Raw genomic sequence first — 14421 nt, 5'->3', positions numbered from 1 at the left:
CCTCTCGCTGCGGCTTCGTGTGCTGCTGCCATAGTGACCGCCTTCTCAAGCGTCAGCTCATTCTCCTCGAGCAGTCGCTTTTGTGTATCCTGTTTAAATAAACCACACACAAATTTGTCTCGAAGTGCCTCTGTCAGTCCCGTTCCAAACTGGCAATATTTCGCTAATTTACGCAATTCCAGCAAATATTCAGCATTGCTTTCATGCTGTAGCTGCCTTCTGTCGTAAAATTTAAATCGTTCCGCTAGCATCAGCGGCGTGGGGTTTAGATGATCTTTCAGGACAGTAACAATCTCATCGAACGTCTTATCCGCCGGTTCATCTGGTGATAACAGGTGTTTCAATTGCCCGTATGTCTTCGCACCCATTAAATTTAATAATGTTAGAGCTTTATCTTGGTCACGAATTTTATTGGCCTTACAATAATTTTTTACTCTTTCAACATATATGGCCCAATCTTCGAGGTCACTATCAAAGGTGCTAATATTCCCGTGTTTAGGCATTGTAGATTTGCAATTTCTCAGATTTTTTTTTTTTTTACTGCTATCCAAGATGGCGGCTTCCCGCTCTTGCCGTCGTCCTCCACCCACAAAATGGCGGTTTTCCCGCGCTTGGCGGTCTTCACCCGTCCCCCAACGCCGTCTCCCTTCAGCCCCCGAGTGCGGCCCTTATCTTCGCCGCGATCGCCCGAGTGCGGCCCTTATCAGCGGATGCGATCGCTGGATCGCGAAGCGGCTCTCGGCTCTTATCAGGAGATGCGATCGCTCCGTTGAAACGCCTCCCGCTCGAAGCGGCTCTCGCGCCCTATTCCTCCAGCTCCCCCAGCCCCGTTCGTGCAGCCAACGCGGTGGACTGCCTGTCGCGTCGCTGCCCGGCTCAGACAACGGCTTACCCACCACCAAGCTGGAGAAGAAGCTGACGGTCGCCGATGGAGGCTCCGAGGTCAGGATGTCTTCCAGTGGGGTGGAGAGGGTGGAAACCTCTCTGCAACGTCCTGGCTGTGGACGAAGCTGCCGTGGAGTGACTGCCGCAGGGTCCGAATCAGACTCGTCGCCAGTGTTAAATCTGTGAGTTGTTCAAGTAATTAATACTCAGACTTAATCAGTAACAATAAAACAGGTCTTTACTGGTTGGAGGTAGGGACTATACGTAGGTCTTTACTTCATGCCCACAGGCGGGAACTGAGGGGAGATCAGTACCCACAGTACTATTTATACCCCTATGGCCAGGAGTGGTACTGCGTATCACTACGCCCAACAAGTAGTGCAGTCCTGTCCATAGGTTCAAAGTAGCACACATATTACATACACAACACCTAGCACTTCTGCGGTGAAAATGTCACCTGCCACTTATCAGCCCAAGCCTGAACGTTATCCAGGTCTTGTTGCATGCGGGCATGGACTGCTTCATTATCTGAGGAGCTGTGAATGGCACTAAACACTGTGCAGTCATCAGCGAACATCCCCATTTCTGGCATTATGTTGGATGGAAGGTCATTGATGAAGCAGCTGAAGATGGTTGGGCTTAGGACACTGCCCTGAGGAACTCCTGCAGTGATGTCCTGGGGCTGTGATGATTGACCTTTGCTGATTCTTGATATCATGTGGAGTGAATCAAATTGGCTGAAGACTGGCTTCTGTGATGGTGGGGACCTCAGGAGTAGGCCGATATGGATCATCCACTTGGTACTTCTGGCTGAAGATGGTTGCAAATGCTTCAGCCTTGTCTTTTGCACTCACGTGCTGGGCTCCACCATCATTGAGGATGGGGATATTCATGGAGCCTCCTCCCCCCGTTAGTTGTTTAATGGTCCACCACCATTCACGACTCGATGTGGCATGACTGCAGAGCTTTGATAGAAACATAGAAGATAGGAGCAGGAGTAGGCCATTCGGCCCCTCAAGCCTGCTCTGCCATTCAATGCGATCATGGCTGATCATCCAAGTTCAGTACCCGGTCCCTGCTTTCCCCCCATACCTCTTGATCCCTTTAGCCTTAAGAAATATATCCAACTCCTTCTTGAATATATTTAATGAATGAATTGGCCTCTACTGCCTTCTCTGGTAGAGAATTCCATAGGTTCACCACTCTCTGGGTGAAGAAATTCCTCCTCATTTCTGTCCTAAAAGGCCTACCCCTTATCCTTAGACTGTGACCCCTGGTTCTGGATTCCTCGACCATCGGGAACATCCTCCCTGCATCTAGTCTGTCCAGTCCTGCCAGAATTTTATAAGTTTCAATGAGATCCCCTCTCATTCTTCTAAACTCCAGCGAGTACAAGCCCAATCGACCCAATCTCTCCTCATACATCATTCCTGCCAACCCAGGTATCAGCCTGGTGAATCTTCGCTGAACTCCTTCCATGGCAAGAATATCCTTCCTCAGATAAGGCGACCAAAACTGCACATAATACTCAAGATGTGGTCTCACCAAGGCCCTGTACAACTACAGCAAGACATCCTTGTTCCTGTACTCAAACCCTCTCGCTATGAAGGCCAACATACCATTTGCCTTCTTAACCGCATGCTTACCTTCAGCGACTGGTGCACAAGGACACCCAGGTCTCGTTGCACTTCCCCTTCTCCCAATCTATTGCCATTCAGATAATAATCTGCCTTCCTGTTTTTGACACCAAAGTGGATAACCTCACATTTATCCATGTTATATTGCAGCTGCCATGCTTCTGCCCAATCACCCAACCTGTCCAAATCATCCTGTAGTTTCTCGGCATCCTCCTCACAGCACACACGCCCACCCAGCTTTGTGTCATCTGCAAATTTGGAGATATTACTTCTAGTTCCATTGTCTAGATCATTAATATATATTGTGAATAGCTGGGGTCCAAGGACCGATCCCTGCGGTACCCCACTAGTCACTGCCTGCCACTCGGAAAAAGATCCACTCGGAAAAAGATCCGTTTATTCCAACTCTCTGCTTTCTATCTGCCAACCAGTTTTCTATCCAAGTCAATACCTTGCCCCAATCCCATGTGCCTTAACTTTACACGCTAATCTCTTATGTGGGACCTTATCGAAAGCCTTATGAAAGTCCAAATACACCACATCCACTGGTTCTCCCTTATCTATTTTACTAGTTACATCCTCAAAAAATTCCAGTAGATTAGTCAAGCACGATTTACCTTTTGTAAATCCATGTTGACTTTGTCCGATCCTGTCACTGTTTTCCAAGTGCTCTGCTATTACATCTTTTATAATGGACTCTAGCATTTTCCCCACTACCGATGTCAGGCTGTAATTCCCCGTTTTCTCTCTACCACCTTTTTTGAATAGTGGAGTAACATTAGCTACCCTCCAATCCATGGGTACTGTTCCAGATTCCATCGAATGTAGGAAGATGATCAGCAATGCATTTACTATTTCTAGGGCCACTTCCTTAAGTACCCTAGGATGTAGATTATCAGGCCCTGGGGATTTATCGGCCTTCAATCCTGTCAACTTCCCTAACACCATTTCCCTACAAATACTGATTTCTTTCAGCTCCTCCCTTTCATCAGACCCTATGTTCCCCGACATTTCTGGGAGGTTATTTGTGTCCTCCTTTGTGAAGACAGACCCAAAATATGTATTTAAATTGTCTGCCATTTCTTTGTTCCCCATTATAAATTCCCCTGATTCTGACTGCAAGGGACCTACGCTTGACTTCACCAATCTTTTTCTCTTCACATATCTATAAAAGCTTTTGCAGTCAGATTTTGATCTGATCTTTGATGATTGTGGGATCACTTAGCCCTGTCTATAGCATGCTGCTTCTGCTTTTTAGCATGCATGTAGTCCTGTGTTGCAGCTTCCCCAGGTTGGCACCTCATTTTTAGGTACACCTGGTGCTGCTCCTGGCATGCTCTTCTACACTCCTTATTGAACCAGGGTTGGTCCCCTGGCTTGGTGGTAATGGTAAAGTGAGGGATGTGCTGGGCCATGAGGTTACAGATTGTGATGGAATACAATTCTGCTGCTGCTGATGGCCCACAGCGCCTCATGGATGCCCAGTTTTGAGCTGCTAGATCTGTTCTGAATCTAGCACGGTGGTAGTGCCACACAGCACGATGGAGGGTGTTCTCAGTGTGAAGTCGGGACTTCGTCTCCACAATGACTGTGTGGTGGTCACTGCTACCAATACTGTCATGGACAGATGCATCTGTGACAGGTAGATTGGTGAGGACGAGGTCAAGTCGTTTTTTTCCCTTGTGTTGGTTCTCACCACCTCTCGCAGGCCCAGACTGGCAGCTATGTCCTTCAGGACTCGGCCAGCTTGGTCAGTAGTGGTGCTACCTAGCTGCTGTTGGTGATGGACATTGAAGTCCCCCAGCCAGAGTACATTCTGTGCCCTTGCTACTCTCAGTGCTTCTTCCAAGTGGTGTTCAACATGGCGGCGTACTGATTCATCAGCTGAGGGAGGGCGGTAGGTGGTAATCAGCAGGAGGTTTCCTTGCCTATGCTTGACCTGAAGCCATGAGACTTCATGGGGTCTGGAGCCAATGTTGAGGACTCCCAGGGCCTCTCCTTCCCGACTGTATACCACAGTGCCGGTGGGACAGGACACACCCTGGGATGGTGATGAAAGAGTTTGGGACATTGGTTGAAAGGTATGATTCTGTGAGTATGACTAAGTCAGGCTGTTGCTTGACTAGTCTGTGGGACAGCTCTCCCAATATTGGCACAAGTCCCCAGGTGTTGGTGAGGAGGGCTTTGCAGGGTTGACTGGGCTGGGTGTGCCGCTGCCGTGTCTGTAGCCGGTGCCGAGGTCGATGCCGGGTGGTCCGTCCGGTTTCATTATTATTATTTTGTTTCATAGCGGTTAGTTACAACTGAGTGGCTCGCTGGGCCATTTCAGAGAGCAGTTAAGAGTCTGGAGTCACATATAGGTCAGCAAATTTCCTTCCCAAAAAGGACATTAGTGAACCAGATGGGTTCTTACGACAATCCGATAGTGTCATAGTTTCCATTACTGATACTAGCTTTTTAATTCCAGATTTAATTAATTAACTGAATTGAAATTTCCCAGCTGCCGTGGTGGGATTTGAACTCACGTCTCTGGATCATTAGTCCAGGCCTCTTGAGGGTCGGCAGATGGTGTCTGTGCACGTTTGGCCGAGGGAAGGTCGGCAGACGGTGTCTGGACACCTTTGGCCGAGGGAGGGTCGGCAGACGGTGTCTGGACACCTTTGGCCGAGGGAGGGTCGGCAGACGGTGTCTGGACACCTTTGGCCGAGGGAAGGTCGGCAGACGGTGTCTGGACACCTTTGGTTCACTAAGTAGCTGAGTGTCTACTGTACCAGTTGGTATAATTGGTGCTTCTAACAAACTGAATGACTTATTAAAATCTTTCAAAATATTTGTCAAAGTAAAGTTTTGGATAAATCTGATAATCCATCAAGTCCCAAACAGCGATGGCAACTGGAATTACAGAGCATCCACCACCACAGGTAGAATCTGAGCAAAACAACAATAAATGATTCTGAATTGAGTGAGATTTACAGACCCCCCTCTGTGTGTGATTGAAGCGAATGAGATCTGGAGTCCCCACTGGACGAAATCTGAATAAAAGCAGAACATGCTGGAAACGCTCAGCAGGCCAGGCAGCATCTGTGAGCAGAGGGAGGTTAGGGGTTGGCCTTCCAGGGCGCTGACCTTTCATCAGGTCCAGTGTCACTGACCTGAAATGCTAACTCTACCTTCATCTCTCATTTCCATCGCTCCACCATCGGTGGCCGTGTCTTCAGCCGCCTGGGCCCTAAACTCTGGAATTCCCTCCCTAAACCTCTGCGCCTCTCTCTCCTCCTTTAAGTCACTCCTTAAAACCGACCTCTTTGACCAAGTTTTTGGTCACCTGTCCAAATATCTCCTGATGTGACTCAGTGTCAAACTTTGTCTGATAACGCTCCTGTGAACAGCCTTGGGATGTTTTAGTACATTCAAGGCGCTGTATAAATACAAATTGTTGTTGTGCAACTTTATTTTACATTAAATTGACTGCAGCAGGTTGTTTTAAATCACAGGAAGCGCCACACCCATTGAGTGCAAAACAGAGAATAAATAGTCAAGAGTAAACGGCGTTTGGGGAATTGCAGAGTTACCGGACTATGATGTCGGTGAGATTGGAGACCTAAATTGATGTTTTCCTTTTCGATTTGAACGCTGTCTGTGCCTGCCATAAATTGGCTCCACCCCCTCTTTGCACAGTCAGGGTTAGAGAGAGGTTAAACTCTTTACTTCCACAGGCAGCGTCCATTAAATGGTTCCCAGTATCAGATTACCCCCATTTGTATATTCATGAGGCAACAACATTTTTGCTGTGTTGCGCTACTGAAATAAAGATTATTTACAATGGGAAGAGTCGGGTCTTAAGTTGAGTGGGTTTTTCCCAAATGTACCCACTCCAGGGTGCAAGGAGGAGATGGGAGAATTGACAAATGCATGCTGTGGAGGTTACCCCATTCAAGGGCTCTCCAGAAGAGCAACCGTGGATTTTTTATTCTTTATTACCTTTGTTCGCGCCACATTACAGTCAGTCTGACTCGCAGTGTCTCCAAGTGTGGCACCCAACGGTCAGTCAAAGTTGTTTCAATCTCCGAATGCCTTGATTCAGAGCAGGACCACCCTGCTTGCCTATCCTAGAGCCTCTTCACTGCCAGCTTCGTCACACGGTCCGTGATATTCCGTCCCTCGATCGCCTCCAAACAGGAAACATTCTCCACTCACCGGGATTGGCGCAACTCCAACAACACAAGGAGCCTCCTTATCACTGTTAGAATCGCCAGTGAATGAGTCAAAGCCAGTCCCAACCTGACAACTGCAAAAGAACATGTTAAACAAGTCTGAGGTGCAATATGAGAGGGATTATCTGTTGATTAATTGATTTAGAAGTATAATTGAAGCTGGGCCTGAACCAGAAATGTCTCCTTCTATACCAGCCTGAAGCATTGCATCAATTGGGAGTGACTCAACAATACTACAGAAACAATACAGAAGGTTGGACGGTTCAGTCCATTTCTAATGAAAGAAACTCAAATAGTTGTTGTGATCTGGAACGCGCTGCCTGAAAGGGCGGTGGAAGCAGATTCAATGGTAACTTTCAAAAGGGAATTGGATAAATAGTTAAAAAGGAAAAATTTGCAGGGCTATGAACTGAATTCGAATTTTCAAACTGCCATGGTGGGATTGGTCTGTTTGTGTTTGTGTGTGAGAGTGAGTGTGTGAGAGTGAGAGTGAGAGAGATAGTGAGTGTGTGAGAGTGAGTGTGTGAGAGTGAGAGTGAGAGAGATAGTGAGTGTGTGAGAGTGAGAGTGAGCGAGAGAGTGAGTGTGTGAGAGTGAGTGTGTGTGTGTGTGTGAGAGAATGTGTGTGTGTGTGAGAGAGTGTGTGTGAGAGAGTGTGTGTGAGTGTGTGTGAGAGTGAGAGAGATAGTGAGTGTGTGAGAGTGAGAGAGAGAGAGTGAGTGTGTGAGAGTGAGTGTGTGTGAGTGAGTGTGTGGGAGAGTGTGGTTCAGAGCGAGTGTGTGTCAGAGCGAGTGTGTCAGAGCGAGTGTGTGTGAGAGTGTGAATGTGTGTGCGAGAGAGTGTGTGTGTGTTTGTGTGAGAGAGTGATAGATTGAGAGTGAGAGAGTGTGTGTGAGAGTGAGTGTGAGTGAGTGTGTGAGAGTGTGTGAGAGAGCGAGTGTGAGAGTGTGTGTGAGTTTGTGAGGGAGTGTGTGTGAGGGCGACTGTGTGAGTGAGTGTGTGGGAGAGTGTGTGTGAGAGCGAGTGTGTGTGTGAGTGTGTGGGAGAGTGTGAATGTGTGTGCGAGAGAGTGTGTGTGTGTTTGTGTGAGAGAGTGTGTGAGTATCTGTGTGTGTGAGAGTGTGTGTGTGGTGTGAGAGTGTGTGTGTGTGAGAGTGAGTGTGTGAGAGTGAGAGAGTGTGCGTCTGAGAGTGAAAGTGAGAGTGTGTGAGAGTGAGTGTGAGAGTGAGTGTGTGTGTGAGAGAGTGTGTGAGAGTGAGTGTGTGAGAGTGTGTGTTTGTGAGAGTGAGTGAGAGTGAGTGTGTGTGTGAGAGTGAGTGTGAGTGTGTGTGTGTGTCAGTTTGTGTGAAATTGTGAGTGTGTGTGCGCGAAAGTATGTGTTTGTGTGAGAGTGAGTGTGTGTATCTGCGTGAGTGTGTGTGTGTGAGAGAGTGTGTGCATGAGTGAGTGTGTGTGTGATTCTGTGTGAGTGTGTGTGTGTGTGTGTGTGTGTGAGAGAGAGAGTGTGTGTGTGAGAGCGAGTGTGTGAGACTGAGAATATGTGTGAGAGTGAGTGCGTGAGTGTGAGTGAGTGTGTGTGTGTAAGTGTGTGTGTGTGTGTGAGAATGAGTGAGTTTGTGTGTGTGTGAGTGTGTGTGTGTGAGAATGAGTGAGTGTGTGTGCGTGAGAGTGTGTGTGCGTGAGTGTGTGTGTGAGAATGAGTGAGTGTGTGTGTGAGTGTGTTGTGTGTGCGTGCGAGAGAGAGAGAGTGAGTGCATGTGAGTGAGTCAGTGCGGGTGAGTGAGCGAGTGTGTGTGTGTATGTGTTTCTTTGTGTGAGTGTGTATGTGTGAGAGTGTTTTTTTTTACTCGTTTACAGGATGTGGGCGTTGCTGGCATGGCCAGCATTTATTGTCCATCCCTAATCGCCCTCGAGAAGGTGGTGGGGAGCCGCCTTCTTGAACCGCTGCAGTCCGTGTGGTGAAGGTACTCCCACAGCGCTGTTAGGGAGGGAGTTCCAGGATTTTGACCCAGTGACGATGAAGGAACGGCCGATATATTTCCAAGTCAGGATGGTGTGTGACTTGGAGGGGAACTTGGAGGTGGTGGTGTTCCCATGCACCTGCTGCCCTTGTCCTTCTAGGTGGAAGAGGGCGCGGGTTTGGGAGGTGCTGCCGAAGAAGCCTTGGCGAGTTGCTGCAGTGCATCTTGTAGATGGTGCACACTGCAGCCACGGTGCGCCGGTGGTGAATAAATCTGATAATCCATCAAGTCCCAAACAGTGATGGCAACTGGAATTACAGAGCATCCACCACCACAGGTAGAATCTGAGCAAAACAACAATAAATGATTCTGAATTGAGTGAGATTTACAGACCCCCCTCTGTGTGTGATTGAAGTGAGTGAGAGCTGGAGACCCCACTGGACGAAATCTGAATAAAAGCAGAAAATGCCGGAAACTACAATATTTTTATAACTAATATAAACTAAAAAGAAAATGAAAAACAAGCACACGATTTAATGATTTATCTTCCGGGATACTTGCAGCAGTGTCCAGGAGATAATTCCTGGAGACTCCAGGCCAATCATCCCACCCGACCGCCATCCCTTTCTCCAACTACAGTTTCTGCCGCTCCAGGATTTCCCACATTTTGATAATTTTATCAGAAGCTAAGCTGTGTACAATAATTGCCTCCTTATATCGCTGCACATTGTACTCGAGTCCAAACATGTGAAAATGCTGCTCATGTTTCAGTGGGATGTTTCCGGCCAGAGCCATAAATCCCATGAAGACATCGTCCATGGGAAAAACGGGCAATTTCCTGGATTGCCGGTAAAGCTCAGGAACGAACGTTCTGGGCAGCAGGTATCCTCCTCCGGACGGGAAGTCTGCGTAGATGTTTCCCGGATAAAGGTTCTGGCTCACTTTATTCATGCCATATCGGTAAACCATGGGGTGCCGGTGGATGTTACCAGAAATGAACTTCGTTGCATTTTCATCGCCAGTGATGTAGTTCACGACCGCCTCGGGGTTGACGAATTCATCATCGTCGGCTTCAAGAGAGCAAAGTGAATCCGAGTCAGCTCAGTAATACAGACAGAGGGACAGACAGACAGACAGACACGGAGACAGATGGACACATAGACAGGACAGATGGAGACAGACGGACACAGAGACAGACGAACACGGAGACAACACAGACAGACGGACACGGAGACAAGACAGATGGAGACAGACGGACACTGAGACAGACGGACACAACACAGACAGATGGAACACAGACATGCGGACATAGAGAGAGACAGATGGACACAGAGACAAGACAGGCTGCACAGAAACAGACGGGCACACAGAGACACAGAGACAGGACAGACTGAGACAGAGACCAGACAGACAGACACACAGTCAGAGACACAGTCAGACAGACACCAAGATAGACACATGGGGCTCGATTTCACCAGGCCCGAGGAGGCGGGTTTGGAGGCGTGAGTTGTCAAAATTGCAAATAATGGTGGCCGGGCCCGATCCCACCTCCGAGCAATTTTCCCACATTCGTGTTTTCAGACCCCATTTCCATCCTGCCTCCAAGAGGCGGAATAGGCCCTTAATAACAACTTAATTGCCTCTATAATCCCATTTTGAGAGGCCTGTCTGATTTTTAGACATTTCCCCCGTCCTACATGATGTGCCTCAATAATTCCGAGACTCGAAGTTAGCAGAACAAAAACAAGGCTTTTATTAACTTAGAACGTAACACGTAAGAGAGAGAGATGTCTTCCTTCTGGAGACTGAGGCCAGACTGAACTAGCTTACAAGCGGGGCCAGGTATGGGCGGAGCCCTACACACAGCACATTCCAGCACATTCCAGTATACAATACAGCACATTCCTGTACACAATACAATGAGGTCTGGGGGAAGGGAAATGACACTGAAACCGATCTCAGTCACAGGCAGTGGTGAATGGAATATTTCATCACATTCACCCCTTCTATAGATTTAGTCTGTTCGGGGGTTTGATAGTCCTCTGCGACCGACGTGGCTGTTGCGGTGCCGCGGGTGTCGGCTGGGTGTCCCCGGTAGCCTCCTGGGTCTCTGCCGGGGGTGCCGCCAGGGTTGTTGAAGGGGTAGTTGGTGGGGGTGCCGTTGGTCGGTGTTCTTCCGGGGGTGATGAAAGGGTAGTGGGTGGGTAAGAGTTGCTGTGATCGTCGTTGCCGCTATTGCCGTGGTTGTTGTCGATGCCGGCTGGGGCGACGTCTTTTATGGACACGGTGTCCTCCCTTCCGTCGGCGTGCCGGACATATGCGTATTGGGGGTTGGCGTGGAGTAGATGTACTGGCTCCACGAGAGGGTCCGTCTTGTGGCCCCTCACATGCCTTCGCACGAGTACCGGACCTGGGGTGGAGAGCCATGACGGCATGGATACGCCTGAGGTGGATTTCCGGGGAAAGACAAACATTCGTTCATGGGGCGTGGTATTAGTGGCCGTACACAATAGCGACCGTATCGAATGGAGCACATCCGAGAGGACTTCCTGCCAGCGGGAGATAGGGAGGCCCTTGGTCCTTAGAGCTAGAGTGACTGCTTTCCATACTGTCCCGTTCTCTCGCTCCACTTGGCCGTTACCCCGGGGGTTGTAGCTGGTGGTACGGCTCGTGGCGATCCCCTTGGACAGCATGTACTGGCGTAGCTCTTCACTCATGAAGGACGCCCCCCTATCCGTATGGATGTAGCTCGGCATACCGAACAGGCAGAACAGGCTGTTGAGGCATTTAATGACCGTGGCGCTGGTCATGTCTGGGCAGGGGAAGGCGAATGGGAACCGGGAGTATTCGTCCACAATGTTCAGGAAGTAAACATTGCGGTCGACGGACGGGAGGGGGCCCTTGAAATCTAAGCTGAGCCGCTCAAAGGGCCGTGTAGCTTTGATTAAGTGGGCTCTATCTGGGCGGTAGAACCGAGGCTTGCACTCAGCGCAAGTGCGGCAGTTCCTGGTCAGGGACCGAACTTCCTCAATCGAGTAGGGTAAGTTACGGGACTTTATGAAGTGGAACAGCCGCGTGACCCCTGGGTGGCAGAGGTCGTTGTGGAGGGTCTGTAGCCGATCCCCGGTGGCGCTGGCACACATCCCTCGTGAGAGGGCGTCAGGGGATTCGTTAAGGGCCCCTGGCCGGTAAATGATGTCGTACTCGAAGGTGGAGAGCTCGATCCGCCACCTAAGAATCTTATCATTTTTAATCTTCCCCCTCTGTTTATTATTGAACATAAACGCTACCGACCGCTGGTCGGTAAGTAGGGTGAAGCGTTTGCTGGCTAGGTAGTGGCGCCAGTGGCGCACTGCCTCCACGATGGCTTGGGCCTCCTTTTCCACGGAGGAGTGTCTGATCTCGGGCCCTTGGAGGGTCCTCGAGAAGAAAGTTACGGGCCGCCCCGCCTGGTTGAGGGTGGCCGCCAAGGCGAAGTCAGACGCATCACTTTCCACTTGAAATGGAGTGTTCTCGTCCACTGCCTGTAGCGTGGCCCGCTCAATATCCTGCTTAATGCTTTTGAAGGCGGCGTGGGCCTCAGCAGAGAGCGGGAAAGAGGATGCTTTCAAGAGGGGGCGGGCTTTGTCGGAGTAGTTGGGGACCCATTGGGAATAATAAGAAAATAACCCCAGGCACCTTTTCAGGGCTTTGGGAGTGTTGGGCAGGGGCAGCTCCCGCAGGGGGCGCAATCGGTCGGGGTCTGGTCCGATTTCCCCATTCTCCACCATGCTGCCTAGTATGCAGAGGCGCGTGGTGTTGTAAACGCACTTGTCCTCGTTGTAGGTGAGGTTGAGTTTTTGTGCGGTTTTCAGGAACCTCTCGAGGTTCGAGTCGTGATCCTGCTGGTTGTGACCGCAGATGGTGACATTGTCGAGGTAGGGGAAGGTTGCCTGCAAGTGGTGGTCATCGACCATGCGGTCCATCTCCCTCTGGAAGACCGAGACCCCATTCGTCACCCCAAAGGGGACTCTGAGTGTTAAGTATGTGTATTGTATTGAACAATTAACACAAAGACTTAAACGTATAACTCAAACAGGTCTTTACTGGTTGGAGGTAGGGACTATACATAGGTCTTTACTTCATGCCCACAGGCGGGAACTGAGGGGGATCAGTACCCACAGTACTATTTATACCCCTATGGCCAGGAGTGGTACTGCGTATCACTACGCCCAACAAGTAGTGCAGTCCTGTCCATAGGTTCAAAGTAGCACACATATTACATACACAACACTGAGGAATTGGTAGAGGCGTCCGTTCGCCTCGAAGGCGGTGTACGGGCGGTCCTCTGGTCTGATAGGGAGCTGGTGGTACGCTGACTTGAGGTCGATGGTGGAGAACACCCGGTATTGGGTGATTTGGTTCACCATTTCTGATATGCGGGGTAGCGGGTAGGCGTCTAGTAGGGTGTACCTGTTGATCGTTTGACTGTAGTCGATCACCATCCGTTTCTTCTCGCTACCCCTTACCACTACCACTTGGGCGCGCCACGGGCTGTTGCTGCGTTCAATAATGCGCTCTTTCAGGAGCCTGTCTACCTCGGTCGCGATAAACCGCCTGTCCTCCCAGCTGTACCTCCTGCTTTTGGTCGCTATTGGCCGGCAGTTAGGGGTAAGGTTCGCGAATAGCGAAGGCGGCTTTACCTTCAGGGTAGCCAGACCGCACACTGTGAGGGGCGGCTGGGACCCACCGTACTTGAGCGTGATGCTTTGGTGGTTGCACTGGAAATCCAGGCCCAAGATCACGCTCGCACATAGGTTCTTCATGATTAATACTTTAAAATTATCATATACAGTTCCGTTAACGCACAATTGTACCGTGCAGTAACCCAGAATGGTCGATGTCTGGGTTTTGTCAGCCATAGAGATGGTACCCTGAGTAGGGACCACCTTTAGGGAGAGTTGTTGTGCCAGTTCTGGGTGGATAAAGCTCTCCGTGCTTCCACTGTCAATTAAGCATTTAACCCGGCACCCGTTTACCTCGATGTCCACCATTGATCTGGATAGCGGGTGCGGCCTGGTCTGGTCCACTGTGACCGATGCCACTGTAGGGCCCTGATCGATACAAGATGGCGTCCACGCTGTCTGCTCACAAGATGGCGGACCCCACGAGGTCGGGCAAGATGGCGTCCAAGATGGCCGCTCCCACGGCGCACACGCGGCAGTGGCGGGTTTTCCGGCGGCTGGTTTTCCGGCGGGGTTCCCTCTGCACACCTTCCCGAAGTGCCCCTTCTTACTGCACTTAAAGCAGGTGGTGCCTTTCGCCGGGCACAGGTTTCTGGTGTGCTTTGGCTGCCCGCAGAAGTAGCAGTTGGGTCCCTGACGCGTCGCGGCTGTCGTAGGGCTTCTGGGGGGAGAGCGGGGCCCAGCCGGTGTCGGGCTGTCGGGCGGGGAAGATGCCTTCCAAGATGGCGGCACCCTCGGTGCACACGTGGCGGCGTGGACGGCGCGGGCTGAAGAGTAGGCGTCCGAGTTTCTCTGGGCCACATCCAGGGATCGCGCGGTGTCCGCAGCCTGTTTCAGGTCCAACCCCGTTTTTTCCAGCAGTCTTTGCCGGATGTAAGTGGAGCTGAGGCCTGTGATGAAGGCATCGCGAACAAGCTCGTCAGTGTACACTGCGGCTTTTACATCTCGGCACTTGCAGTCTTTGCCAAGCATTTTCAGGGTGCTTAGGAACTCCTCCACC

The 14421-nt window shown here is 50.3% G+C and overlaps 1 pseudogene; it reads right to left on the bottom strand.

The window, feature by feature from the left end:
- Positions 1 to 8068: 8068 nt before the first annotated feature.
- Positions 8069 to 14421, bottom strand: part of LOC147091081 (beta-1,3-galactosyltransferase 5-like) — a 28421-nt pseudogene continuing 22068 nt past the window's right edge.

The sequence above is a fragment of the Somniosus microcephalus genome, unplaced genomic scaffold (assembly GCF_052327205.1).
Source record: "Somniosus microcephalus isolate GS21.2 unplaced genomic scaffold, FLI_Smic_1.0 unresolved_chr4, whole genome shotgun sequence".
Classification (NCBI taxonomy): domain Eukaryota; kingdom Metazoa; phylum Chordata; class Chondrichthyes; order Squaliformes; family Somniosidae; genus Somniosus; species Somniosus microcephalus.
This window is presented reverse-complemented; position numbering and strand designations above follow the sequence as displayed.